Below are 25876 nucleotides of genomic sequence, written 5' to 3' on the forward strand. Positions count from 1 at the left end.
AAAAAAGCAGAAACTCTGTACTTTCAGAAATGAGAGCACAATTATCTTAAAATATAATTGATCGACAATCTCATTTGAAATTCAAATACTAATTTGTGTGGCCTGGTCTTTCTGAACATTTAAACTGTTGGAGTTTTGGAGTCACAGCAACATAGACAGATATCTCAGAACAAGGAAGCTGTCCATCCACATTGATTTCTAATTTGGACAAATGATTACTGTGAGCTAGTCTGACCTCCAATTGACCAGGTTGTAAATAGAATGCTTTTGGAATCAGATAATAGCCAGATTCTGAGCTGAAGTGTTTTGGGAACAATGCAGGAAGCTGCCACTTCTTCTCTCCTCCTCAATTCTAATTATAGTTCAAAACTTGATCAGAGGTTTTGTATTGTTCCCTTATACTGTGCAATGTGTAGTGAGGAAGTATGAGTGAGATCAAGGGTAAAGACAAATTCTTGATTGATTTTATTGTTTAACGGTGTTCGCTTGGAAAGCCAGCTACACCCTTTAAAAATAATGACTAGTCTAATGCATTTTCCATCTGCTCCCACTTTCTGTATTTAGCTTTGGCAACAATTACAATTGGGGAACTTGGTAAGTTTCAATTCATGATGCCTAGTTTTAAGATGCCTCCATGAAAAGTTGAAGTCTGACTTGGCCTTGACATATTTTAGACTCAAGTGACAATCTGATCTTTACTCGTGTTTAGTTGCAGTCCTGGTTGAGTTTCCATCAGTTTCCATCAGTTTTTTTTTAACTAATCATATTGGAATCTTTCCACCATCATAATTAAATTTCACTGGACTCGAGTAGGCTCCTTGAGTATTGTTAATGTCTTTAATTGTCTGTACTTCCAGCTGGATTAAATTTGTGTTGTTAATCATAATTATGACGCCAACGATGCTAACCTTCCCCACTTTGGCAGCTCAATTCAACAGCTGCTTATAGCGAGAAGTCTGGTTTAGACTGAAATGTAACCATTTCAATCTCATCAGCCCTGTATGTGAATCAATATTTACAAATGGACATTCATCAAGAACATTAGCACAAGGTTCATTCACCTTCCACTATTCCACACCAACCCCCAAAGCCCCCATCCCGACTAGCAAGTTTCCTCATGAATCTTGGGGCACAATGAATGACCCCAGCTCAGGTGATGATGTTCCATACATAGACACTGCAAACAAAATGGGTTCAATATATACTGCCCTGGCAAGGGATGGTTGAGATCGTTAGAGTGCTCATCGCAATTTTATATTTTTGGCCTTATTCTCAAAGAACTCATCTTCAGATTTCTCAAATCCTACTCGTCGCTTGTGGGGAGCTACATTTTGGTTTTCAGAACCTTCCTTTTTCAGTCTCACCTCCTGAGCCAATGCAATCACTTTGGAACTTTTGTGTTTCTATTGATATGTGGGGAATTTGGACTTACGGAAGCAGAATTAGAAGAATCCAGCAATATCTCCAATAATCATCTCTGCTCCATTCAACCTAAAACACAATACCAGAGGAATGCATTTGTTTCCCGGGCATGACCATGTTTCTTTCCTTTATCATTCATGAGATGAGGGCACCACTGCCTAGGCAGCATTTAGTGCCCATCTGTAATTGCCCGGAGGGCAGTTAGGAGTCAACCACCTTGCTCTGGGCCTGGAGTCACAGACCAGACCAGACCAGGTAGGGATGGCAGTTTCCCTGCATATAGGACATTAGTGAGGGTTTTATCGACAATCAGCAATGGTTTCATGGTCAGATTCTTAATTCCTGTTTTTTATTGAATTCAAATTTCGCCACCTGCCATGCCAGGGTTTGAATCCAGATCACCAGGACATTACCTGGGTCTCTGGATTAACAGTCCAGCTATTATACCACTAGACCATTGCTTCCCTTTTGCCTCCTTAAATAGGCACAAGACATTGGGCATACTTCGGCAATTTTTCAAAAAAACAGTAATCGACACTTTACACAAAGGATCATCACTCTAAATCGGCAGTTTGGTGAGGGGACAGGTGAGTGGCTTATGTTTGCCTCTGGTGCAGTCAATACACCTCAAGAAAGTCATAGCATGTAAAATGCTTTAACACAAAGTTAGGCAGTATTTTAGACAATGTAGATGATAGCTTAAAATTACAAAGGGATATAGATAGATGAAGTGAATTGGCAAAACTGTGGCAGACAGTGTTTGACGTAAGCAGTGTGAAGTTGTGCTTTTGGACTGCAAAAGGATAAATCAGGGTACTTTCGAGATGATATGAAGTTAAACATAGTGGACATTCAAAGTCACTTGGAGTACAAGTATGTAGACTTTTAAAATGCCACAAACAGGTCCAAAAAATAATCAAGATAGCTAATGGAATGCAGTCGTTTATATCTCAAGGACCCGAGTACAAGGATGCAGAAGTTATGCTACAGTCACCCAAAACCCTTGTTAGGCCCCACTTGGAGTACTGTGAGCAGATCTGGGCACCACGCCGTAGGAAGGACTCATTAGCCTTGGAAGGAGTACAATGTAGGTTTATAAGAATGGTACCTGGCTTCAGGATGTAAGGTAGGAGGAAAATTTTAACAGAATAAGCATGTTTTCTCTAAAATTTAGAAAGCTAAGGGGTGATCCAATCGAAGTCTTCAAGATATTAAAGGAAAAGACAGGGTAAATAAAGACACACTATTTCCAGTAGTTGGAAATTTTGGAATTAGGAGGCATAGTCTAACAATTAGGGCCACACCATTCAGTGGAGATATTGGGAAGGCCTTCTATGCACGAAGAGTTGTAGTCGCTTGAAACTTTCTTCCACAAAAGGCAGTGGATGCTCGATCAAATTGTTAATATTAAATCTGAGACAGATTGTTTAACAAAAATTAAGAGATAGGAGCCAAAGACAGGAAATGGAGCTAGGCCACAGATCAGCCATGATCTCATTGAATGATAGAACAGGCTCCAGGGGCTGAATGGCCTGATCTTGATGATAATACATAAATACCAAACTTTATGAAATAAAACTGTCCAATATTAAATTATACAATTTACACATTGTTCATTAAAATAGCTTTCATTAATTTTTCTTCTATACTGTGAACCCTGATCTTATAAAGCTTTAATTTGGAGATTCCACATTAATATGCAAGAATTTGTTACCTCAATTTTCTCATTTTCACTTAGCTGGCCATTTCTTTGTTGAAATCTTTAAACTGTTCTTGCCCTTTTGCGCCCACTGTCTCCCATCTTTCAGACCCTTTATTGTTCTTGTAGCCCACCTTCCCTCCAGTTCATAGACCCTTTCTGCCCTCACTTTACAGCCCTTCTCTTCCACCACCATGCCATTTGCATCCTTTGGCTCCTTGCAGTTTGGAGCTCCAATTTCCCTTTGTTTGCATCCTTTCTCCCTCCTGGCTTTCCTCTCCTATCATACCCCATTTTATATCTGCACTTCCCCTCCAGTCCCCTATTCATGCTCCCTGAGCCCTGGCTTCACTCCTCAAAGTGGTCATGTATATTTTTCCCTCATTACCTGTTGCAGATCCAGTTTAGCATCTATGTCCATTAGGACCCAGCCAGCTGAATCAGCACTGCTGCTGCTGAGCCACTCTTGGTGTTGGACATTGAAATCCATCACCTTTCTCTGCTTTGTCACCCTCAGTGCTTCCTCCAAGTATTTTTCAACATCAAGGAATACTGTTTCATCAGCTATGGGTGAACAGTGCATAGTAATCCAGAGGGGGTTTTGTTGCCCATATTTGATTGATGTCATGGGATAAGGAGTCAATTTAACGACTCCCAGTGAAACTCCCTCCTGAGTTTGTCCCACTTTACTGCTACTTTTGCGACGTCTGTCATACTGCTGCTCCATGGATGGTGGTGGGATGGTCTGGGACATTGTCTGTAAAGTATGATTCTGCACATATGACTATGGCAGCTGGCTGCTTGATCAGTCTGTGACTCAGCTCGAATAAATTTACCACTAGCTCCCAGATTTTTGGAAAGAGCACTTTGCAGGGGTTGGCAATTTAATATATAAGATGACGTTTATTCCAATCATTCATAATTTCTGTTATTTTGCCATTTCTATTTGTTAGCTGGTGTCCAAATATTTATGTGAGGAAGTCACGAACATAAATATATTTCACTGGGTGTCTAATTTCTGTCACTGTGCATATTTTGGTTTAACTGGAATTCTACCATGTCTTCTGTTCAACTTGCCAAATAACACCCTGCACCCAACTAATGCCGATTGAGCCCAGGCACTGGGGAATGGTGCTTCTGGATATGGGTGCCATGGATTAGAAATCCTGTGTTTCAGAAAACAGAAAATGTAGGGATGGAAAAGGGATTACACAAGCCAAGGGCTGATTATATGTAATGCAGGGGTGCAGTTGGTATACTGAATGATTTGTAGTTTCCTGTTGTCAATACATGGTTGATTTGCCTGGTTTTAGTTGAGCTTTATTTAATAAAAAAATCTCAGTTGCAGGGAATGTTGTCAATTCAAACCAGGAAGCTGCATTTCTTAGTATTCTTTACAAGTGTTGCGCCATATGAGGTTGAATGAAGTATTTTATTCCACTACAGTTGATGGGAAATTTTTACTGAGAGATTTTACTTGTTTTTCTTAGCAGAGTGTGATTTCCACTTCTTGCCTAATGCTCTGACTTCATATCCCAAGCAAAGCAGTTCTATGCCACATATTTTGTCAGAGCACCATTAATTAATTGTTCAGATTAATCAATTTAGAGAATGGAACTCGATTATTAAAAACTCAGCTTGGAATTGAGTTGCAGCTGTTGTCTGTTAAAATAAGTACATGGTTTAAAAGAAAGGAATTAATGTATTATTAAACACTACTGTGTTGCTCACATTAAAAAAAATCCTGTTTGTGTGGTGTCCAGCAGAGCAGAACTTGCTGTCCCTATCTCCAACTCTCGGAAATCGTCTTAAACCCAACTCATTTCCCAGGATTGCAGGTTATTTTGGAAGCATAGGGTTCCGGAAGAATATCTGTCACCAGTCTCACAGATATGATCGAGATTTTTTTCGGAAGTGATAAAGACGATTGATAAAGTTTGGCAGTGGATGTTGTCCACAGAGTGTGAAGCTGTTTGTCGTCAACATGGACTTTACTAAATCATCTGATTTGGCTGTCTGGATTCAGAATTGGTTGGCTGACAGGAGGCAGAGAGTGGTTGTAGATGGTAAGTATGCTGCCTGGAGGTCAGTGCTGAGTGGTGTCCCGCAGGGCTCTGTTCTTGGGCCTCTGCTCTTTGTAGTTTTTATAAATGACTTGGATGAGGAGGTTGAGGGGTGGGTTAGTATGTTTGCTGATGACACAAAGGTTGGAGGTGCTTTCGATAGTATCAAGGGCTATTGCAGGCTTCAGCGAGACATTGACAGAATGCAGAGCTGGGCTGAGAAATGGCAGATGGAGTTCAACCTGGATAAATGCGAAGTGATGCATTTTGGAAGGATGAACTTAAATGCTGAATATAGGATTAAAGGCAGGATTCTCGGCAGTGCGGAGGAACAGCAGGATCTTGGATCTTGGTGTTCAAGTGCATAGCTCCCTCAAAGTTGCCACCCAGGTGGATAAGGTTGTTACGAAAGCATATGGTGTTTTGGCTTTCATTAACAGGGGGATCGAGTTTAAGAGCCGCGAGGTTATGCTGTAGCTCTACAAAACCCTTGTGAGACCACACTTGGAATATTGTGTCCAGTTCTGGTCGCCCTATTATAGGAAAGATGTGGAGGCTTTGGAGAGGGTGCAAAGGAGGTTTACCAGGGTGCTGCCTGGACTGGAGGGCTTGTCTTACGAGGAGAGGTTGACTGAGCTCGGACTTTTCTCTCTGGAGAGAAGGAGGTAGAGAGGTGACCTGATCGAGGTGTACAAGGTAATGAGAGGCATGGATAGAGTCGATAGCCAGAGACTTTTCCCCAGGACAAGATTGGCTGCCATGAGGGGACATAGTTTTAAGGTGTTAGGAGGAAGGTATAGAGGAGACATCAGAGGGAGGTTCTTCACCCAGAGAGTTGTGAGCGCATGGAATAGTTAACCAGTGGTAGTCGTGAAAGCGGAGTCATTAGTGACAATTAAGCGATTGCTGGATGTGCACATGGACAGCAGTGAATTGAGGGGAATGTATTTTATTTTTGTTTTATGTATTTTTGTTTTATTTTTGGATTAGGATTATTCCACGGCACAACATCGTGGGCCGAAGGGCCTGTACTGTGCTGCACTTTTCTATGTTCTAAGGCCCCTCATGAAAGGCTGGTCCAGAAGAGGGTGAGGAGAGATTTTGAAGATTGTGAAGTCCACATTGATACCATTGGGCTGCAGTGTTCCCAAGCAAAATATGAGATGCTGTTCCTGCAACCTTCAAGTGGTATTGTTGTGGCACTGCAGGAGGCCCAGGATGGACATGTCGTTCAAGGAGTCGGGTGGGGGGACGCAGTTGAAATGGTTCGCGATTGGGAGGTGCTCAACTCCCCTTCCCAGACCCAAAACATTAGCTTTCCTGCTCCTCTGCTACTTGGCTTGCTGTGTTCATCCAGCTGTACTTATTGTTATCTCAGGTTCTCCAGCATCAGCAGTTCTTGCTATCTCTTACCAGGATGTTGACTTGATTGGACTGTATGAGCTATAAGGAGAGGTTGGACAATCTTGGATTGTTTTCATCGAAGCTTTGCAGGCTGAGGGGCTACCTGATAGAAGTGCATGAAATTATGACAGAGATGGACAGCGCAGATAGTCAGAGTCTTTCCCTAGGTGAAAATGTCAAATGATAGGGAGCAGAGGTTTAAAGACGATGTTTGAGGCAAATTTTTCATACAGAGGGTGGTAGGAACACTCTGCAGGAGACAGTGGTAGAACCAGCTATGTTAACAACATTTAAGAAGCATTTAGACAGACACATGGACAGGCAGGGAATAGAGAGCTACAGACCATGTGCAGATAGATAGTAGGAACTGCTGATGCTGGAGAATCTGAGATAACATGGTGTGAAGCTGGATGAACACAGCAGGCCAAGCAGCGTCAGAGGTTCAGGAAAGCTTGACGTTACGGGTCGGGACCCTTCTTCAGAAATGGGGGAGGGGAAGGGGATTCTGAAATAAATAGGGAGAGAGCGGAGGCGGATAGAAGATGGATAAAGGAGAAGGTATGTTGAGAGGAGACAGACAGGTCAAAGAGGCGGGGTTAGAGCCAGTGAAGGTGAATGTAGGTGGGGAGTTAGTAGGGGATAGGTCAGTTCAGGGAGAACGGACAGGTCAGGGGGGCAGGATAAGGTTAGTGGGTAGGGGATGGGGGTGGGGCTTGAGGTGGGAGGAATGGTGAGGGAGGCGGGGATGAGCTGGGCTGGTTTTGGCATGTGGTCGTGGGAGGGGAGATTTTGAAGCTGGTGAAATCCACATTGATACCCTTCGGCAGCAGGGTACCGAAGCGAAATATGAGTTGCTGTTCCTGCATCTTTCGGGTGGCTTCATTGTGGCAATGCAGGATGCCCAGGATAGACATGTCGTGCGAGGAGTTGGCGGCGGGGGGGAATTGAAATGGTTCGTGACTGGGAAGTGTAGTTGTTTGTTGCAAATAGAGCGTGGGTGTTTCACAAAGTGGTCCCCAAGCGTCTGCTTGGTTTCCCCAATGTAGAGGAGGCCACAACGGGAACAGTGGATGCAGTAGACCACATTAGCAGATGTGCAGGTGAATATCTGTTTGACGTGGAAAGTCTTCTTACGGCCTGGGATGGGGGTGAGGGGGAAGGTGTAGGGACCGGTGTAGCACTTGCTTCGGTTGCAGGGAAAAATGGGGCTGGAAGGGAGTGTGGAGTGGACAAAGGAGTCCCGGAGAGAGTGGTCCCTCCGGAAAGCACATAAGGGCGGGGAGGGAAAAATGTCTTTGGTGGCAGGGTTGGATGGCAGATGGCAGTAATGTCGGAGAATGATGCGTTGGATTTGGAGGTTGGTGGGATGGTATGTGAGGAGGGTGAGTATTCTGGTTTCGTTTTTAGTGCGGATGGGGGTGTGAGGGATGAGTTGCAGGAAATGTGGGAGACACAGTCGAGGGCATTGATCACTGTGGAGGGGAAGTTGCAGTTTTTGAAAAAAGAGTACATCTGGGATGTTCGGGAGTGGAATGCCTCATCTCGGGAGCAGATGCAGCGGAAGCGAAGGAATTCGAAATAGCGGATGGCATTTTTACAGGAAAGTTGGTGAGAGGAGGAATATTCCAGGTAGTTGTGGGAGTTGGTAGGTTTCAAATGGATAGCGGTTTCCAGGTGGATGCCAGAGATGGAGACAGGGAGGTGCAGGAAGGAGAGAGAGGTATCAGAGATGGTCCAGGTAAACTTAAGGTTGAGGTGGAAGGTGTTGGTGAAGTGAATGAACTGTTCGAGCTCCTCGTGGGAACACGAGGTGGTGCCGAAACAGTTGTCAATGTAACGGAGGAAGAGATGGGGGATATGGCCAGAATAGCTTTGGAAGAGGGATTGTTCCACGTACCCCACAAAGAGGCAGGCATAGCTTGGGCCCATGCGGGTACCCATGGCCACCCCCTTTGTCTGTAGAAAGTGGGAGGAATTAAAGGAGAAGTTGTTGAGGGTGAGGACGAGTTCGGATAAGTGGATGAGGGTGTCGGTGGAGGGGGCTGGTCGGGTCTGTGGGTCAGGAAGAAGTGGAGAGCTTTCAGGCCGTCGGCATGGAGAATGCAGGTATGTAGGGACTGGATGTCCAGAGTGAAAATGAGGTGTTGGGGACCGTGGAATTGGGAGTTCTGGAGAAAGTGGAGAGCGTGGATGGTGTCACAGACGTCGGTGGGGTGTTCCTGGACTAAGGGGGAGAAAACGGAATCCAGATAGTTGGAGATAAGTTTGGTGGGGCAGGAGCAGGCCAAGACAATGGGTCGACCGGGGCAGTCAGGTTTGTGGATTTTGGGAAGAGATAGAAGCGGGCGGTGTGAGGTTGGGGAACAATGAGGTTAGCGGCTGTGGGTGGGAGGTCACCTGAGGTAATGAGGTTGTGGATGGTTTGGGAGATAATGGTTTGGTGCTCCGGGGTTGGGGTCATGATCCAGGGAGCAGTAGGAGGAGGTGTCAGAGAGTTGGCGTCTGGCCTCAGCAATGTAGAGGTCAGTGTGCCATACTACAACTGCGCCTCCCTTGTCCTTGGGTTTAATTATGAGGTTGGGATTAGAGCGGAGGGCTGCACATTCTGTGGGGGAGAGGTTGGAGTGGTTGAGAGCGGTGGAGAGGTTGAGGTGATCGATGTCTTGACGACAATTAGACATGAAGAGGTCGAGGGAGGTTAGGAGGCCTTGGGGTGGTGTCCAGGAGGAGGGGGGTCAGTAGAGGGAGGGTTAGTTTCCTGATTAAAGAAATAAGCGCGGAGGCGGAGGTGACAGAAAAACTGCTCAATATTTAGACGAGAGTTATATTCATCAACATGTGGGTGGAAAGGGACAAAGATGAGCCCCTTACTGAGGACTGACAGTTCTTCCTCAGTCAGGGGGAAGTCTGGGGGGATGGTGAATACTCAGCAGGGCTCTACATTATCGTTCTGTCTCGAGATGCTGGCTGTGAATCTGTCTCGAGAAAACATGTGCAGATAGAAGGGATTAGTTTAGAGTGGCATCATGGTGAACACAGACACAGTGGGCCAACGGACTTGTCCCTTTGCTGTACTGTTCTGTTTTCTACGTAGTGGAGCCAGCCACACGATCACAGTGGATTTACATTGGAGTCCTCAGTGAAGCTTCAGAAAAATGGCTGAGCAATTAAAGGAGTAAAAATGTCCCCAAAATTGACACAGCAACCATAAACCTTGGCAGGCACTAAACCTAACAAAGGGATTGAAGTGGGAATGTATAAGGAGGGAAATGATCCCCTACATAAACCTTGCTGTCTGCCCTGGGGAATTCAAAACCATTTATTGACATTTTATTGGGCCTACCAACATTGTCCACATGGCAACTACAGAGAACTGGGAAGATACTAGGAAAACCAACCAGGAATTTTGTGAATGTTGAGAAGGGGTAATCAACTACATTCATGGCAAGAAGGGAAAACCAAGTTGGGTAGTGAGCTGATGATTTCCTTTAATTCTGACCTGATTTCCCAAACTCATCCTCAGTAATAGGAATTGAACACAAAATATGGTAAAGCTTCTCTAGCCTGACATTTGAAATTGGGGGATGTGGTCAACAGGATGATGATAGGCCTTTTTTTGACTTATTCTGAAAGAGTTGCCTACAAATATGCTGATATATTTCCACCATGAAATAGTTAATCAGATAATCCATTCATCATATTACATTGAAAGCTAACTGGAAAGTTGGAAACTAATATGGTTTCCACTCAAAAAGATGGAACCTAAATCTAAATATCAAGTTGTTCAGTTCAATTTTATTTTTTCTGTGAAACTATCTGCGCACATTATTTGTAGAGGGTTAGCCCAACTAATTTCTGTTCATATCCAGTCTGAGGAACATATTCATGGTTTCAGAATTTCAACAAAGAAAATTTGCTCTATCATTGGTCTTGGATTTTTTTTGGCCAGCCTGTTCTTCTGTGGAAATGCAATGGAATTAAATTGAGATATAGCAATTGACTTAAAACAACGATAGCTTTTATTTATAATGCACCTTCAATAGAATCTCCCTTAGTGCTTCAGTTGTAAATCAAAAATTTGATACTGAGCCACATCAGGTGGTATTAGGCCACATGAGATAAAAGAATAGGTCCATTAGGTATCAAACAAAAACTGTATATGGAGCCAGGAGGCACAGGTAAGGTTTTAATACAAGGACTTTGCATCTGTGTTCACTATGGAGGAGAAATATGTAGGCATAGAAATCCAGGAAGAGAACTGTGAAATACTTGGACAAATTACAATTAAAAAGGAGGAGGTAATAGCAGTTTTAGCAGGCTGGAAATAGGATAAATCCCAGGCCTGAAGAGGTGTATTCCAGGTTGTTATGGGAGGTAAGAGAGGGGATTGTAGGAGCACTGATAGTAATTTTCAAACGCTGTCTGGACAGAGGCAAGGTTCCATGGGACTTGAGGTCAGCTAGTGTAGTACCATTATTCAGGAAGGCTGGTGATATAAACAAAGGAGCAATAGGTCAGTGAGTCTAACTTCAGTGGTACAGAAATATTTGGAAAACATTCTGAGGGTCTGGAGAGGTAAGGATTAATCAAGGATAGTCAACATGATATTGCTGGGGAGAGATCATGTCTGACAGGTTTGAGATTTTCAAAGGGGTGACTAGATGTGTCGATGCAGGTAATGCAGTTGATGTAGTCAATGTGACCTTCTTGAAGGACTTTGACAAGGCGTCACATGGGAAATTCAACAAGAAGATAAGTTCCATGGAATCCTTGGCAATTTGACAAATTACATTCGATATTGGTTTGCAGGAGGCAGAGGGTGATGGTTGAAGATTGTTTTTGTGACTGGAAACTTGAATCTGGTGGTATATCGTAGGGATTAATGCTGAACCCCTTGCTGTTTTGTGTATAGCTTAATGATCTAGACATGAATGTACAAGGTTTCATCATTAAGTTTGCAGATGACAAAAATTGGTTGTGTAGTAAAGATTAAGATGGAAAGCCTTAGGCTACAAGATAACATAGGCTGGTCAGATGGGCTGAACAGCGACAAATGCAAATCAATCTTGAAAATGTGAAGTGATGTCCTTTGGGAGGACTAACAAGGCAAAGGAATATAAAATGAAAGGTAGGACCCTAAAAAGAATAAAGGATCAGAGGGTCATGGTATGTAGACCCTTGAAAGCAGCAAGACAGGTAGATAAGGTGGTTACAGAAACATATGGAACACTTGCCTTTATCACTCAAGGCATTGAATACAAGCACAAGAAGATTACAATGAAGCTGTTTACAATATTAGTTAGGTCACAGCTGCAGTACTGTATGCAATTCCTGTCACCACACTATAGGAAGGACAGAAAGGATGCAAAGGCAATTCACTAGGATGTTGACTGGACTGGGGAGTTTCAACTATGACAAGATTAGTTAGGCTGGGATTGTTATTCCTTAGAGCAGAGAAGGCTGAGGGGATGATCTGATTGAGATATATGAATCAGGAAATGTCTATACAGCATAGACAGGAAAAACCTTCCCCTTACTAGAGGGCTCAGTAACCAGGAGACATAAAATTACTGTGAGGAGCCAGGGTTTAGCGGGGAATTGATAAGGTTTTATTTGCCCCAGAGATTCTTGGGAATCTGGAGCTCTCGACTTGAAAGGATGGTAAAGTCAGAAACTATCACAATATTTGGAAGTGTTTAGATGAACGTTTGAAATCTCATAGCATGCAAGATTGTGAACCAAGTGTTGGAAATGGAACTAGAATAGATAATTGCTTGATCACTGGTGTGAACAATTTGGGTTGAAAGGGCACCTATCGATGTAAAAGTCTATGACTATGACCATAAGTCTACTTAGCAGTAGGTTTTAAGAAGAAGGAGACATAAATTAGGGAGAGGGGCCAGAGTTTAGGGACTTAGCAAATGAAGGCATGTTAGAAACATTACAAACATCAAAACTACAGAAGGTTGTCGTGCTGGAGGGGTAAGGCAATGGTAAGATTTGAAATCAAAACAAGATTGAGAAATTTCAAACAGGAGAAATAGCCTAACTTGGGAGAATGTAGGTCAATGAGACAAGGGTGAATATAAAGGGACTTGCTACAACTTAGGACATCAGCAGCAGAGCTTTGGGTGACATCAAAATAATTCCACGAAAGGTGGAATGTTGGAGTCTGACCAGGGAGTGTCAGAATAGTCAAGTTCATCCAGAGGCATAGGTGAGGGTTTTAGCAATTGACAGCTGAAGATGGGGGAATGGGGCCGAGCCTGTGGTAGTATAGAGGTGGAAATAGGTGGTCTTCATGATAGCAAAGAGAAATGCAGTGGCTGGAGGTCAGAGGGATGGCTAGGTCATTGATGACAACAATTTGGTTCAGTCTCTGACTGTTGTCAGGGAGACAGGTAGAGTTGCTGCTTAGGGATCAGCGTTTGAAGTGGGCTACAAAGGTTATGAGGCAATCTCAATATTTAATTGGAGGAAATCTCTGACTGTCCAGTGCTCGATATTGGTCAAAGAACCTGAAAATGTAGAGTTATGGCTCAAAAGAGATGGCAATGAGATTGTGTTTTTGGATGAATTTGTCAAAGATGGCATATAGATGGGAAATAGGCCAAGGCAGGAATAGATTCTTGGAGCCAACACCAGAGGTAATTTTGCAGAAGTGGGAAGAGAAACCATTGTAAATGATTGGCTGTGATTAGATAGGAAGAAAGACACCCAGTTGGACAATGGTGGACAGGCTTTGGAGGAGGACAGAATAGTGAACTAGTTTAAAGGCTGCAAACAGGTTGAACAAGGTTTGGAAGGAAAGGTTACCTTTGTCACAGTTACAAAAGGGCATCATTTGTGACTGTGGCAGCCATTTTGCACTACGGCAAGAGTGCTAAGTTTGATTGGAGAGATTCAACTATTGAGTTCCAGGAAAGATGGGCATGAAAATTTGAGATGGCAACGCATTCAGGGTGTGGGGGAAGAAAAAAACGATGTTTGGGAATGGGGCACTGGTTTACAAAGGTGTAGGTGTCCAGGGGTGTCAAGCTAAGCTTTTGTAATTTGATAAGTGATGTTAAAATGATTGCAGTGAGAACGTACACCAGAAATCACTTTACATCAAAATTTGAAAAGGTCCTATTCCTCACTCAACATTGTTTAATAAGGAAGGAATCGACATGACAATGTGCATATTGAGACACAGTTTCAGCTCATAAGATTACTTAAACTATTTTTATATTCAGTTAAATCATTACAGTAAATGGAGCTATAATGAATTTAGAAATGATTGTCACCGACTCACAGATATAGTTACTTTTTCAGGTTTCTTTCAAGAACCTCAGGCAGTCAAATTCCATCCATCTGTCTTGTCAAGTCACTAAGCACCACTCTATCAAATTCAGTGAAGTAATAGGCAGAAATATTTAAAATAGAGAGGCCCTCAGAATTTCTAAAGAGAAAATAATGGAGACAGCCAGCCTGCCTGCATAGCAACTGTGTTACCTCACTGGCCTGGACTTCAATCAAAACTCCTTCAAGGCCTAATTTTACTATTTATAACTCTCTTTGACTTTAAGCAGAGCTAAACTCGACATCATAGTCTCTCAGTTCATATAGCAATGGAAATAATTGGCTAAGAGTATTCACGACCATCTGGTCAACACCTGGAACATTTAATCAAAAATGGCCACTAAAATACAAAAGCCATATTCAAACAAGCAGATGAGAAGATATTTGTCTTTCTGGGAGCCATTCTAAAGCACAGTTAGCAGATCTTGAAGGTGAAGCAATGATTGATAGAATATGTGGACTATACATGCAATTCATAAGCCATGTTTTAGTTGTAAGACATATTATTGCCGTTCACTTTTAATACTTTCCCCTAAAGTGCCATGTGCTCATAAGCAAAATGCTGCGGGACAAGCCTTTTCTTTGGAAATACAATTCCGAACTTAAGGCTGGACCAGTAATTATGAATGACTGTGTCTAAGTTATTTTAATTATGTCAATGTGCTTTAAACATATTGGGAACCTACTGAGGAGCAATCAATCTTCTTGTCCAATTAGCGGCATCAGCAGAAGATCAGCCAATTGATTTTCTTTAGCTTGCGACTTTAGAGAAAATTGTCTTCTGAGCACCTTTATGTGATTTTGGAGAACATTACTGGGGAATGAAAAGCAAGATAGAACTGTGGAATTAGTCTTCCTATTTAATTTAGATCAAAAGAAAATCTGAAGTGCAGGCTGTGTTTATTCACTTCTTCAATTAAATCATTGAAAGCCCATGGTTGCAACATTCCCATAAGCAACCAATATCATTTACTTTTGGGAGCAATGTTGTACAGCACAAGGCTACTTCCAAATTTTAACCTCACAAGAAGCAAGTCCTGATAGTAAAAAGGATTCTTTAGTTCTCGATGTTTTGTAAAAATTTTGTTTCGATGAAATTTTTTAGAAAACTGTAGAAATTCTGCTGTCCAACTCAAAGATCTATAGAATGTTAAACTAATTAAGTGGCAATAATGTAACCAGCCAAATGTTTCACTCAAATATAAAATATACTCATATTTGTAAGACTCAATTAATGTTTATCCAAATAATATTTGCACAATGGTCTTAAATTTATTGAGTTTCAGGAGCAATTCCCCTTTGGTCTTTGGTGTATCATTGTCTATATTTTCTGGGCCACGTGAACAGTCTCTTTCATAGTATTAAAATAACTGGTCTTACTCTAATTTGTTGCATTTGAGTGTTACTAGAATTATGTTTGCATCAGCTTGCAATTCTAAATCTTCTGCTACTCAAAGATAAAAGCGGTAACCAATTGGGCATACTTACAAGTGATCATAATAAAAACATCATTTGCATCTCTTTGAAGATACTATGTTAAGATAAGCACATCAAATTTCCATTATCAATTGTTTATCTCCCTTGCATGCAAATCTCTCCTGTATGCAAATAAAAACCCGCATGAGTAGAGGATAACAAAGTGTGGGGCTGGATGAACACAGCAGGCCAAGCAGCATTTTAGGAGAACAAAAACTGACATTTCGGGCCTAGCCCCTTCATCAGAAAAGGGGGGTGGGGAGAGGATTATGAAATAAATAGGGGGAGAGGGGAAGGCGGACCGAAGATGGGTAGAGGAGAAGATAGGTGGAGAGGAGAGTATAGATGGGGAGGTAGGGAGGAGATGTTCTATTTCCCTGTCTGTGACCCCAGACATTCAGGTTACAAAAAAAAATACGGGCACAGCACATTCCACTAAGATTTACTTATTTCATTTATTCCTATATATTTTGTAAAGAGTTTGCTAATTCTGAATAGATTTGCAAATCCTATGTCTGCACCGATCTGTGTTGAGATGTTCCAGTAGGAATCAGAAAATGGTCTTCCAATGAATGTGATGTTAGTGATGGCGTTCTTTCAAGCAGCAAGTGTAGAAAATCTGTTGCCTTCCATATAAACAGAGTAAATTGTAATGTTTGCCTTCTGGATACAGAATTTTTCCAAATTCTATGTTTGAGCCACATCACATCATGTATAAGATGCTATTTCCAGACATGAGTGACACAACAAGATTCAGTAAACCTGATACAACTTTGGTTGTAATGTATTTGGTAGTCTTCATGCTTGTACTCTATTAATAACAACATGTTTAAAATGACGTGGGTGATAGTGATTCAAGAAGCTGGATGGCTACCTCATGGACATGAGGGATGGGCAACAACTGCTTGTGTTGCCAGAGATGCTCACATTCCATGTAAGAATGAAAATTCAGGGCTGAATGTTACCGTATTTGATTAGGTGCCATTTTTGTTGAGTTTTTATGGCGCATTTACCTTTATGGGACCTAGTGAGTTTTTTGCCCTATTGCCCCAGATTCACCTCACTAACACTGCGTCATGCCCCTACAGCATCCCAAACATCTGACTCTTCCATTCACTGTGGGTGGAAGTACTCATCATTGCTGGGACCTTCCAGGCTTTCTGGCACTGGTGCCATATTTTAAAGGCCATCATAAGCAAGTGCTGGCAGTCCAGAACCGTCCATCAAGGCTTTTGTCATTTACCTCGGATATGGCAGATAAGAGGAAATTGGCTCCCTTCATTCTGGGGTCTCTGCTGGATGAGGAGTGCAGAGAAAGTCTCTTTCCCCAGTGCCAGCAGAGGAGGCCACGGCCCAGCCAGGCTGAAACCAAGGTCATCCAGGTCAATACAGTTTTAATCCAGAGGAATCTAAAGTGCAGCAAGGAAGTCAATGACCTTCTTCTCTCTATCGGGGAAATTTCTATTATGCTCTCTCTGAAACTTCACACTCTGTCTATATACTGCACCCAACTTCCAGCAAGGCTCATACTTTATCCCCACCCACACCCATCCCACATGGCCTATTTTGCTCAGGGGCTGGAAAGATTCCATCCCAAGTCCCCAGTAACAAAGTATTCAGTACTTTGTATCATTGAATTTAGCTAGAGCATTTCTGAAGAAGGGTGTAGGCCCGAAACATCAGCTTTCCTGATCCTCTGATGCTGCTTGGCCTGCTGACCAGGCCAGCAACTCCTGCATCCCATAAAAGAAAAAGTATCAATAGTTCCAATGGTGCTTAGTGAATGAAGTTGGGCATTCTGGCACACCCAGACAATACATGATCTGTGATTCGGCTCACTATGTTACCTGACTGTATTTGTTGCTGGCAAATCTAAAGATTAAGTATTTGATATAGCTCTTTTTGCAATCAGAGATGAATTGTTTGACATAAAATTAAAAATTTGTGTAGTTTATCTTCTCCCATATGGGTAATCACATGATTGACCAATAATAGAGTTGTAACTCATTATGACTTTTGCCCTTTATCAACCAGTCTGCAACATGGCCAGTCACAGATGAGAAAAACACAGAATGGAAACTGTAAATCTAAAATTGTAAGCTTCTCCCAAGTAAGCTTCATCTTCCCTGTGTCATATACCGAATTACTCATCCCAAAATATATTTTGAAAGCACTCTGCGTAATTAGATGAATTGACAGAATAATTTTGTCATTTCTCAAGGAGCCAGGTGATGAGTTTGAAAATTCACAAAAGCTTAATGCATTACATCCTATAAGATTCCAGTATGTTTGGGGTCAAGTTTCAAATGGCCATTCAAATAATACTTCCATGATAATTTACTATATGCCATGGCCCACTGAATGCCAACATTTGGGTAAACTTTTTTGTGAAGTCGCCATAGTCCCAGAAGACCATAGGGCTACCCGCTGACTTGAGAGAAATGATTGATGGTGACTTTAAACTGAGAATCACCATTCCTTCATAGTGAGCTCAGCCAGGGCTGTCTCTTATGTGAAGTGATACTAATAGTGTGCGTTCAATTCCCAAAACAGCTGAGGTTACCATGAAGATCCCATCTTCTTGACCATGTCCTTGCCTGAAGTGATAACTAACCTTCAAATTAAACTGCTGCTAGCTATCTTTCTCTAATGAAAGAACAGTCCCATGGTTTTCTGGGACTAAGGCAACTTCATCTAAATTTTGTTGTGACCACTGGAACCTGTATTAAATGGAGTTATCCACAGCTTGGGGTTATCTTGTTGAGATTCTAAGAGTCAGCATTGATTTCAATTGGGAGAAAGAGGAAATTCTGTCTTTGGTTATGAACTGAGACAAAGCTCTGCAATAGTGTATGGTGATCAGAGACAATTGTGCAATTCTATATTTAGTTCCTGGAACCAACAAGACTCATGAGAGCCAAATTAACTTCTTGGCTTTGGCTTTGCTCATGTTAGAATAATACTCCAACACTATGGGAGACTGCTACTTTGGTCCAGTTTAATATGAAACATGTTACATATTTTTTGACAAAGATTTGGTTTGCCTTGGCAGAAATTTTCACCGTGTGTCAGGATTTGCTCAAAATAATACAAGGACAGTTGAAATGTTAACATTTGGCTTGCTCATGTTCCAAGGAAACACAGAATGATTGTGAGCAGTGTATTCACATGCATCAAGTACTGATGTAGATGATTAATCCCTTAAATTACATATCTATTGACATTGCAATTGGTGTCATTGCTTCCCAAACTTCATCTAGAGTCAGTTATTGTTGCACTTATCTGAAGTAAATTGTTTCATGTGTGTCAGGATAGTCCATACAGGGTGCACCAGAATTGTGCTGAATTCTGTTCAGTAAGTATCTCCTTCCCCTCAAACATAAGGAATAATCTCCACTCTCTGCCAATGCTCAGTTAAAACAGGCAGCTATTTAACTTGCTGTTAGTCAGCAGAATGGAGGAGAATAACAGAGGTGTTCAACAATTCTGTTGTGTTGTATTTTTCAAATTAGTGGAGAGAATTAGTATTTGGTGTTAACTGTGCGGTGTATTTATTTACAAAAGTGCTTTAAAAATTTTTCTGATTTTTTTTGAAGATCAAACTCCTCAAGCTATCATCAATACAAAAGAAAATATTTCATGCATTGTTTATGCCCCAAAGTAGTAAATTAGAAGTCTTGTCATTATATTTTGTCTTTGATGATCTTGGTATATCTCAATACACTCAACAATTATCTATCTTCTTTTAAAGTGTAGACACCATTCTAATTTGGAAAATCAGCCTAAGAGAAAGATGAGCAAATGAATGGCCAGTTCACAAGGGAAGCTCCCTTGGTCTTGTTTAATTGTTTGACAGTTCCATGGCATATTTTAATCCATCTCAAGGCTGGTTGTCATACCTTCAGGTTCATGTTTCATGATGTATCACATGGCATTGTGAGGTTGTGTGATTTATTGACTAACCTGATGGTTTCTTCACAAAGAAAGTTGTTACTGTAGTGTTTGGAACAAGGCCAGCCAGGTAGATCTCATAGAATAGGAGCTCCCTGATTAGGGTTGTTAACCTGGTCCAATCAGGGATCCCTGGCTGACAGATATAAACAGAAGTGTCAGAGGTTCCATTCACTCTAGGAGCTGGCACTGAGGATGCTGGGTCAGCATCATGTACTATGCACATGTAAATAAAGGGTGACTTGGTGATGAGATACCAGCCTTCATGGAGTTATTTCAGTTACAACCAAGTAAACAGAGTAATTCTCTTTCCTCTTTTAATCCCTTCTCATATCGTTGCAACAAATATTTTTACTCTTTTATTAGCATGTAGCTATCACATTTCTTAGTAAATTACAGCTGGTAAACCAGATCGACAATGGACAGCCAATTCCAAGGTTTTTTTGAGTGAGCGTGAAATTGTATTACAATTAAATTGAGAAAAGTAAGAAAACATGACATCAAATGCATACACAGAAACATAGCTAATAATGTTTAGAAACAATGGGGATGGAGAGAGTGACTATCTGTTTAGGAACATCCAGGCTTTTGTAGTTTTTAAGTATTTTTTAAAAAATTCTTGATTTGTGAGACTGAGACCTGAGTCCCAATGGCTAGCTGTTGTCCTGTTTCCGCAGGAGATGCAAAGCTTGTAGATAGTATTGCTTTCCCATGAGTGATTGCTTTCCATGTTGGTTTTCCACTGATGCTAGTTTCTGAAATTGAGGAAAAACATGAAATACAGAGGACAGAAGAGCTTTTAGTATACTTTCTGTTATCAGTCCGTGTTGCTTTCTCTCTCCTTTGTTGCTCAAAGACTACTGTTACCATACAGAGCCTTTGCTTATTCTAGTCTCTGAGACGTTGTTATGTTCCAAGCTGGATAGGTGTAGGCAACTGTGGAATTATCGTGCAAATGGGAGAAAAAGAAGAAACACAAATTTCTTGATGGTTCGCTGAGTTTCAGTGTCTCAATTAAGATGTTAATTCAAATGCACATATATTTGATGGATTCCATTCGGTTGCCTGAGCTTGTCAGCTGATTGCCATTTTTACGACAATAGTGCCTTTTCTTTTAAAAACAATTTGAAAGTCTTAGGTATGAAAGTCAAATAATGAAAGTTGAATATTGATAGTCCATTTTCATAATGATTACAAAGCAGAACATTATTACTTTTTGAAAATCTTTAAAAAATGTTCAGTATTTCCCAATATCTATTAAAAATGAATGATATTAGGACAGTATAGAGGATTATCTTGCTGCGCCTGAAGGAAATGTAGCAATCAAATCATGGCTTTGTGCCAAATGTAACAATCCATTAGCTATTTTGCAATGGATATTATGCAGTTTGTTTTGATTAATTGCAAATCCTGTTTGAAAATGAGTTCTTTTCCTCAACGCTGTTGCCAAGCAATAACATGCTTCAAATCGAACGTAAATCAGAACCTAAAATTTTTGCATGCTTTTTGCCACATCTTGGTGTAGAAGATTCATAAAACATGCTCTGGTGAGTCATAAATATTTTAAAACATGTTATTGTTAGTTATTGGAACATAGTTTTCAAACATATGGAGTGCAAAAGTGCTTTCAATATTAAGATTTTAATTCTGGATACCATGCCTTTTCTTTACCTGGTAACAATCCTCACCAAAGAGCCTGAGGAGCCTTGGGAGAAGCTGATAGTTCTTAACTCCTCCACATTTTTCATTGTCATAGATAATTATTACCCAACAAACCTAAAAACTGTAATTTGACATAGTTCAATTCAGGTGCCATTATCAACTAGGGAGGTTTTGCTTATACATTTGTTTTGCATTCATTCTGGTTTTTCTTGTTTTTTATTATTATTGCGTTTGACATGCAGTTGTACCACACAAGTTGTTATTCAATATTTGTTACTTTCAAGGCCATTTAAGTGCCTGCCTGTCTTAGAGGTGGTATTTTTACCTGTAAGGATTGTAGCTTTGAGACTCATGAAAATTCTATAAACTCATTCTCTTTTGGATGTGGCATTAAACAAAGACTGTCCTCAGGTTGGTATAAAAGTTCATATGGTGTAGAAGAGCAGAAGGAGGAGTGGGGAATTTCTCCTTTACCAAGTGTAACGTAGCCACAAACACCACCAAAAACATATTTAACTGGTCAACTATCTTTTTGCTATTTGCTGGGTTTTAACATACACTTATCTAAGCAACAATGTTTACAATTCAAAAGTAATTCATTGAGTGTGAAGTACTTTGAAACAATCTGAGGATGTAAAAAAATGCTTTATAAATACAACTTCCTGCTTCTTTTGTTCTTGCCATCACTGAGAGAATAAATTTAGGCAGACTTCCATCTCCTTTGGCAGATAATTCAAACAATATATTTTCTACAGTTAAAATCTCTGCAAAGTAAAGTGTTTAAGATTTGTTGGAGAAGGTCTCCACAGTTTAGTGACTTATTTCAAGTTGTTTCAATACAAGCCTTCATTTTAACAACTTTAGACAACAAATTTCTTTGTTTCACCAGTTTTAGGATTCTTAACAGCCTTGACAGAGCAAATGCTGAAAGGATTTCTCTTCTCATGGGAGAGCCTAGGACTAGAGGGTAGATTCGCAGAATAAAATGGTGCCAATTTAAGACTGACATGAGGGGGAATTTCTTTTCTCAGAGGTTTGGGATTCTTTGGACTTTCTTGCCACAGAGAGCTATGGGGCAGAGTCCTTGTGTATATATAAGGCTGAGGTGGATAGATTGTTAATTAGTTTGGGAATCAAAGGTTACAGGAAAAAGGCAGGAAGCAGGATGTGAGGTATTTCAGACAAACATGATCCTATTGAATTGGCAAAGCAGGCTTGAAAATCTGAATGGCTTACTGCGCTTTGTACTTTTATTTTCACTCGTGGGATGTGGAAACCATTGGCTAGCCAGCATTTATTGCTCGTCCCTAATTGCTTTTGAGCTGCCTTCTTGAACTGATGCAGCCCATGTGCTGTGGGTTGACCCACAATGCCATTAGGAAGGGAATTTCAGGATTTTGACCCAGCTGCAGTGAAGAAATGGTGATATATTTCCAAGTCGGGATGGTGAGTGATTTGGAGGTAAATTTGCAGTTGTTGGTGTTCCCATGTATCTGCTGCCCTTGTTCTTCTAGGTGGAAGTGGTCGTGGATTGGGAAGGTGTTGTCCAATGATCTTTGGTGAATTCCTGCGGTGCAACCTTGTAGGTAGTGTACACTGCTGCTGTTGAGCATTGGTGGTGGAGGGAGTGGATGGCTCTGGATGTAATGCCGATCAAGCATGTTGCTTTGTCCTGGATTGTGTCAAGGTTCTAGAGTATTGCTGAAGTTGCATCCATCCAGGCAAGCCAGGAGTAAGCCGTCATACTCCTGGCTTGTGCCTTGTAAATGATGGGCAGGCCTTAGGGTGTCAGGAGGTGAGTTATTCACTTTATTATTCCTAGTCTCTGACCTGGCTCTAATAGCCACTATGTTCATGTAGTGAGCCCTATTCAAGTTCAGATCAATGGTACTCACAAATATATTGAGGAGTCAGTGATGGTACCATCATTGAATGTCAAGGGCCAGTGGTTAGTTTGTCTCTTACTGGAGATTTGCCCGGCATTTGTGTGACTCAAATGTTAATTGTCATTTGTCAACCCAAGGCTAGATATTGTCCAGGCTTTGTGGCATTTGAACATGAACTGCTTCAGTATTTGGGGAGTCATGAATAATATGAACATTGTGCAATCAGAGGTGAACATTCCGCCTTCTGACTTTATGATGATAGAGGGAAGATTATTGATGAAGCAGTTGAAGGTGGTTGGGCCTAGGACACTACCTTATGTAACTCCTGCAGAGATGTCCTGGAGCTAAGATGTCTGACCTCCAACAACCATAAACATCTTTCTATGTTTTAGGTATGATTGCAAACAATGTAGAGTTTACCCCCAATGCTAATTGATTCCAGTTTTGCTAGAACTCCCTGATGCCACACTTGATCGAATGCCCTGATATCAAGGGCTATCACTCTCACCTCACCTCTGGAATTGAGCTCTTTTGTCCATGTCTGAGACAAGCCTATAATGAGGTGAGGAGCTGAGTGGTCCTGAAAGACCCCAAACTGGGCATCGCTGAACCGGTTATTGCTGAGCAGGCGCTGCTTGATAGCACAGTTGACGATACCTTCCATCACTTTACAAGTCTTCCGTACTAATGCCGGAATGTTGCCAGGGCCCGTACCCTTTGCAGTATCCAGTGATTTTGACTGTTCCTTGATATCACATGGAGTGAATTGAATTGGGTGAAGGCTGGTATCTGTGCTGCTGGTGACCACTGGAGGAGGCCAAGATGGATCATCCACTCGGCACTTCTGGCTGAGGATTGCTGCAAATGTTTCAGCCTCATCTTTTGCACTAATGTTTTGGGCTCTTCCACCATTGAGGATGGGGAAATTTGTGGAGCCTCCTCCTCCAGTGTATTGTTTAATTGTCCACCACCATTCACAATTGGATGTTTCTTATGGCGCTATGGTTTTTTCCTCCATTCCTTCTGTAACAATGTCAACCCTTTTATTACGAACACAAATGTGGAGAGACCACTGGTCTGGCAGCATCTGTAAAGGGAAAACTTTCCTTTTGCTGTGTTCTTCATCCACGTTATCACCCTGATCCAGTCTTTCACTCTGGCACTCTTGAAGTGAGATCACTGCCTGCCTTGATCACAGTTGATTCTTAGTCTGGATTCCTTTAATCTCTTTCTCTGTAACTGATTGAGTCAATTATCAATGTAGTTCCATTGGAGACTGCCCCTGCACATTTTCTGTTTTTTTTACCTCTAAACTTAATTTATTCTTGAAATGGTAACACTGATAAACTTTCATTTATTGCCCATCTCTGGTCATGAGCTTATAGAATGTCCAACCAGAGTTGGTGATTGAAGAAGAGTCAAGGGCTACCCATAAGAACAGGTTAGGAGTGGGTGAAAAATATGCAGTTAGAGTGAGTTTATTGATTAAGGCCCACTCTTCAAACAGATGATTGAGACTCTATGATTTGTTTCCGAAATGAAATTTTGTGTAGATGAAGAGAACTTTGTGAACGAAAGAAAGATTGATGTTATATTGAACTTCATTGTTGCTCCATTCAAAGGTTAATACAGCACACTTTTAAAAGCAGTATAGAATTGTTCCAAGTAATGAGAATTGGTGAACATGTGGTGTTGACTTTTTTCAGCAGCTATTTTAAACGAAGGTTCTACGATTGATGGCATATAAACTTAGACATGTACAGACAAGAATTAGCTTGAATAATAATATAATATAGATTAATTGTCAATCTACCTCCTACATCTGTTCTGGAAAGTATAAGTGGTGGCTACAGTGTTGCAATAAGTTTCTTTTTGGTGTTGTCAAGGTAACTGCTACTTTATGGGAAATTTAATGCAGAAATGTTGTGTATTGATGTCATACAATTGATGGAAAAATTTTGTTGCAGCGAAAACCAAGTTTATTAGAAGGAGTTAATGCCCGAGTTTTTTTCAAATCAGTACAAACCACATTCCTGACAATGGATTTGTCATGAGGTTAATGTACAAACAGCTTCGAACATGTCTGAGTTGAAAAACAGACCTAGTTGTTTCACCATCCTCAGCATGAAAGCATCTACTAAACCCGTGCTCTGCAACGTAGACAGATTGTGAGATCACTGTGTGGAAAATGAGAACATTGTCTAAGAAGTAAAGGCAAAGTAGCATGAAGACAATAATAAGTGTTGTACGCTTTGACTGGAGACGTCAACAGCATATTTAGAAGAATGAAGGTAACGTGTTTGTATAGGGAGTGAATTACTTATTTCACAGTTGGGCTCTGAGTTGTATGTTACTTCAGGGGAATGGGAAGGAAATCTTTTCTTAGTACACACTGTAAAGCTCCAACATCAACCCAATTCCTAATAAGAAAAGCTGCAAAGCAGAAAAGCCTGTCCTTACCGTCATCAAGCAGATGGGAACGTCTGTAGGGAAGACGGACAGGTCAAGGAGGTGGGATGAGGTTAGTAGGTAGATGGGGGTGCGGCTTGGGGTGAGAGGAAGGGATGGGTGAGAGGAAGAACCGGTTAGGGAGGCAGAGACAGGTTGGACTGGTATTGGGATGCAGTGGGTGGAGGGGAAGAGCTGGGCTGGTTGTGTGGTGCAGTGGGGGGAGGGGACGAACTGGGCTGGTTTAGGGATGCAGTAGGGGAAGGGGAGATTTTGAAACTGGTGAAGTCCACATTGATACCATTAGGTTGCAGGGTTCCCAGGCGGAATATGAGTTGCTGTTCCTGCAACCTTCGGGTGGCATCATTGTGGCAGTGCAGGAGGCCCATGATGGACGTGTCATCTAGAGAATGGGAGGGGGAGTGGAAATGGTTTGCGACTGGGAGGTGCAGTTGTTTGTTGCGAACTGAGCGGAGGTGTTCTGCAAAGCGGTCTCCAGGCCTCCGCTTGGTTTCCCCAATGTA

At 41.5% G+C, this 25876-nt stretch overlaps 1 long non-coding RNA gene across 2 annotated transcripts in view; it reads left to right on the forward strand.

Annotated features, from left to right (window-relative positions):
• The window catches only part of LOC125465497 (uncharacterized), a 62177-nt gene that overhangs the window by 10084 nt on the left and 26217 nt on the right, over positions 1-25876 (forward strand). The window contains exon 1 of one of the 2 annotated variants that reach the window (XR_007250265.2): positions 25015-25195. The exons of the other annotated variant lie outside the window; for it this stretch is intronic. This is a non-coding gene — a long non-coding RNA (uncharacterized LOC125465497). Of the gene's footprint in view, positions 1-25014; positions 25196-25876 lie in introns of those variants that run through there. 2 annotated transcript variants of the gene reach the window in all.

This window comes from Stegostoma tigrinum, chromosome 29 (genome assembly GCF_030684315.1).
Source record: "Stegostoma tigrinum isolate sSteTig4 chromosome 29, sSteTig4.hap1, whole genome shotgun sequence".
Classification (NCBI taxonomy): Eukaryota; Metazoa; Chordata; class Chondrichthyes; order Orectolobiformes; family Stegostomatidae; genus Stegostoma; species Stegostoma tigrinum.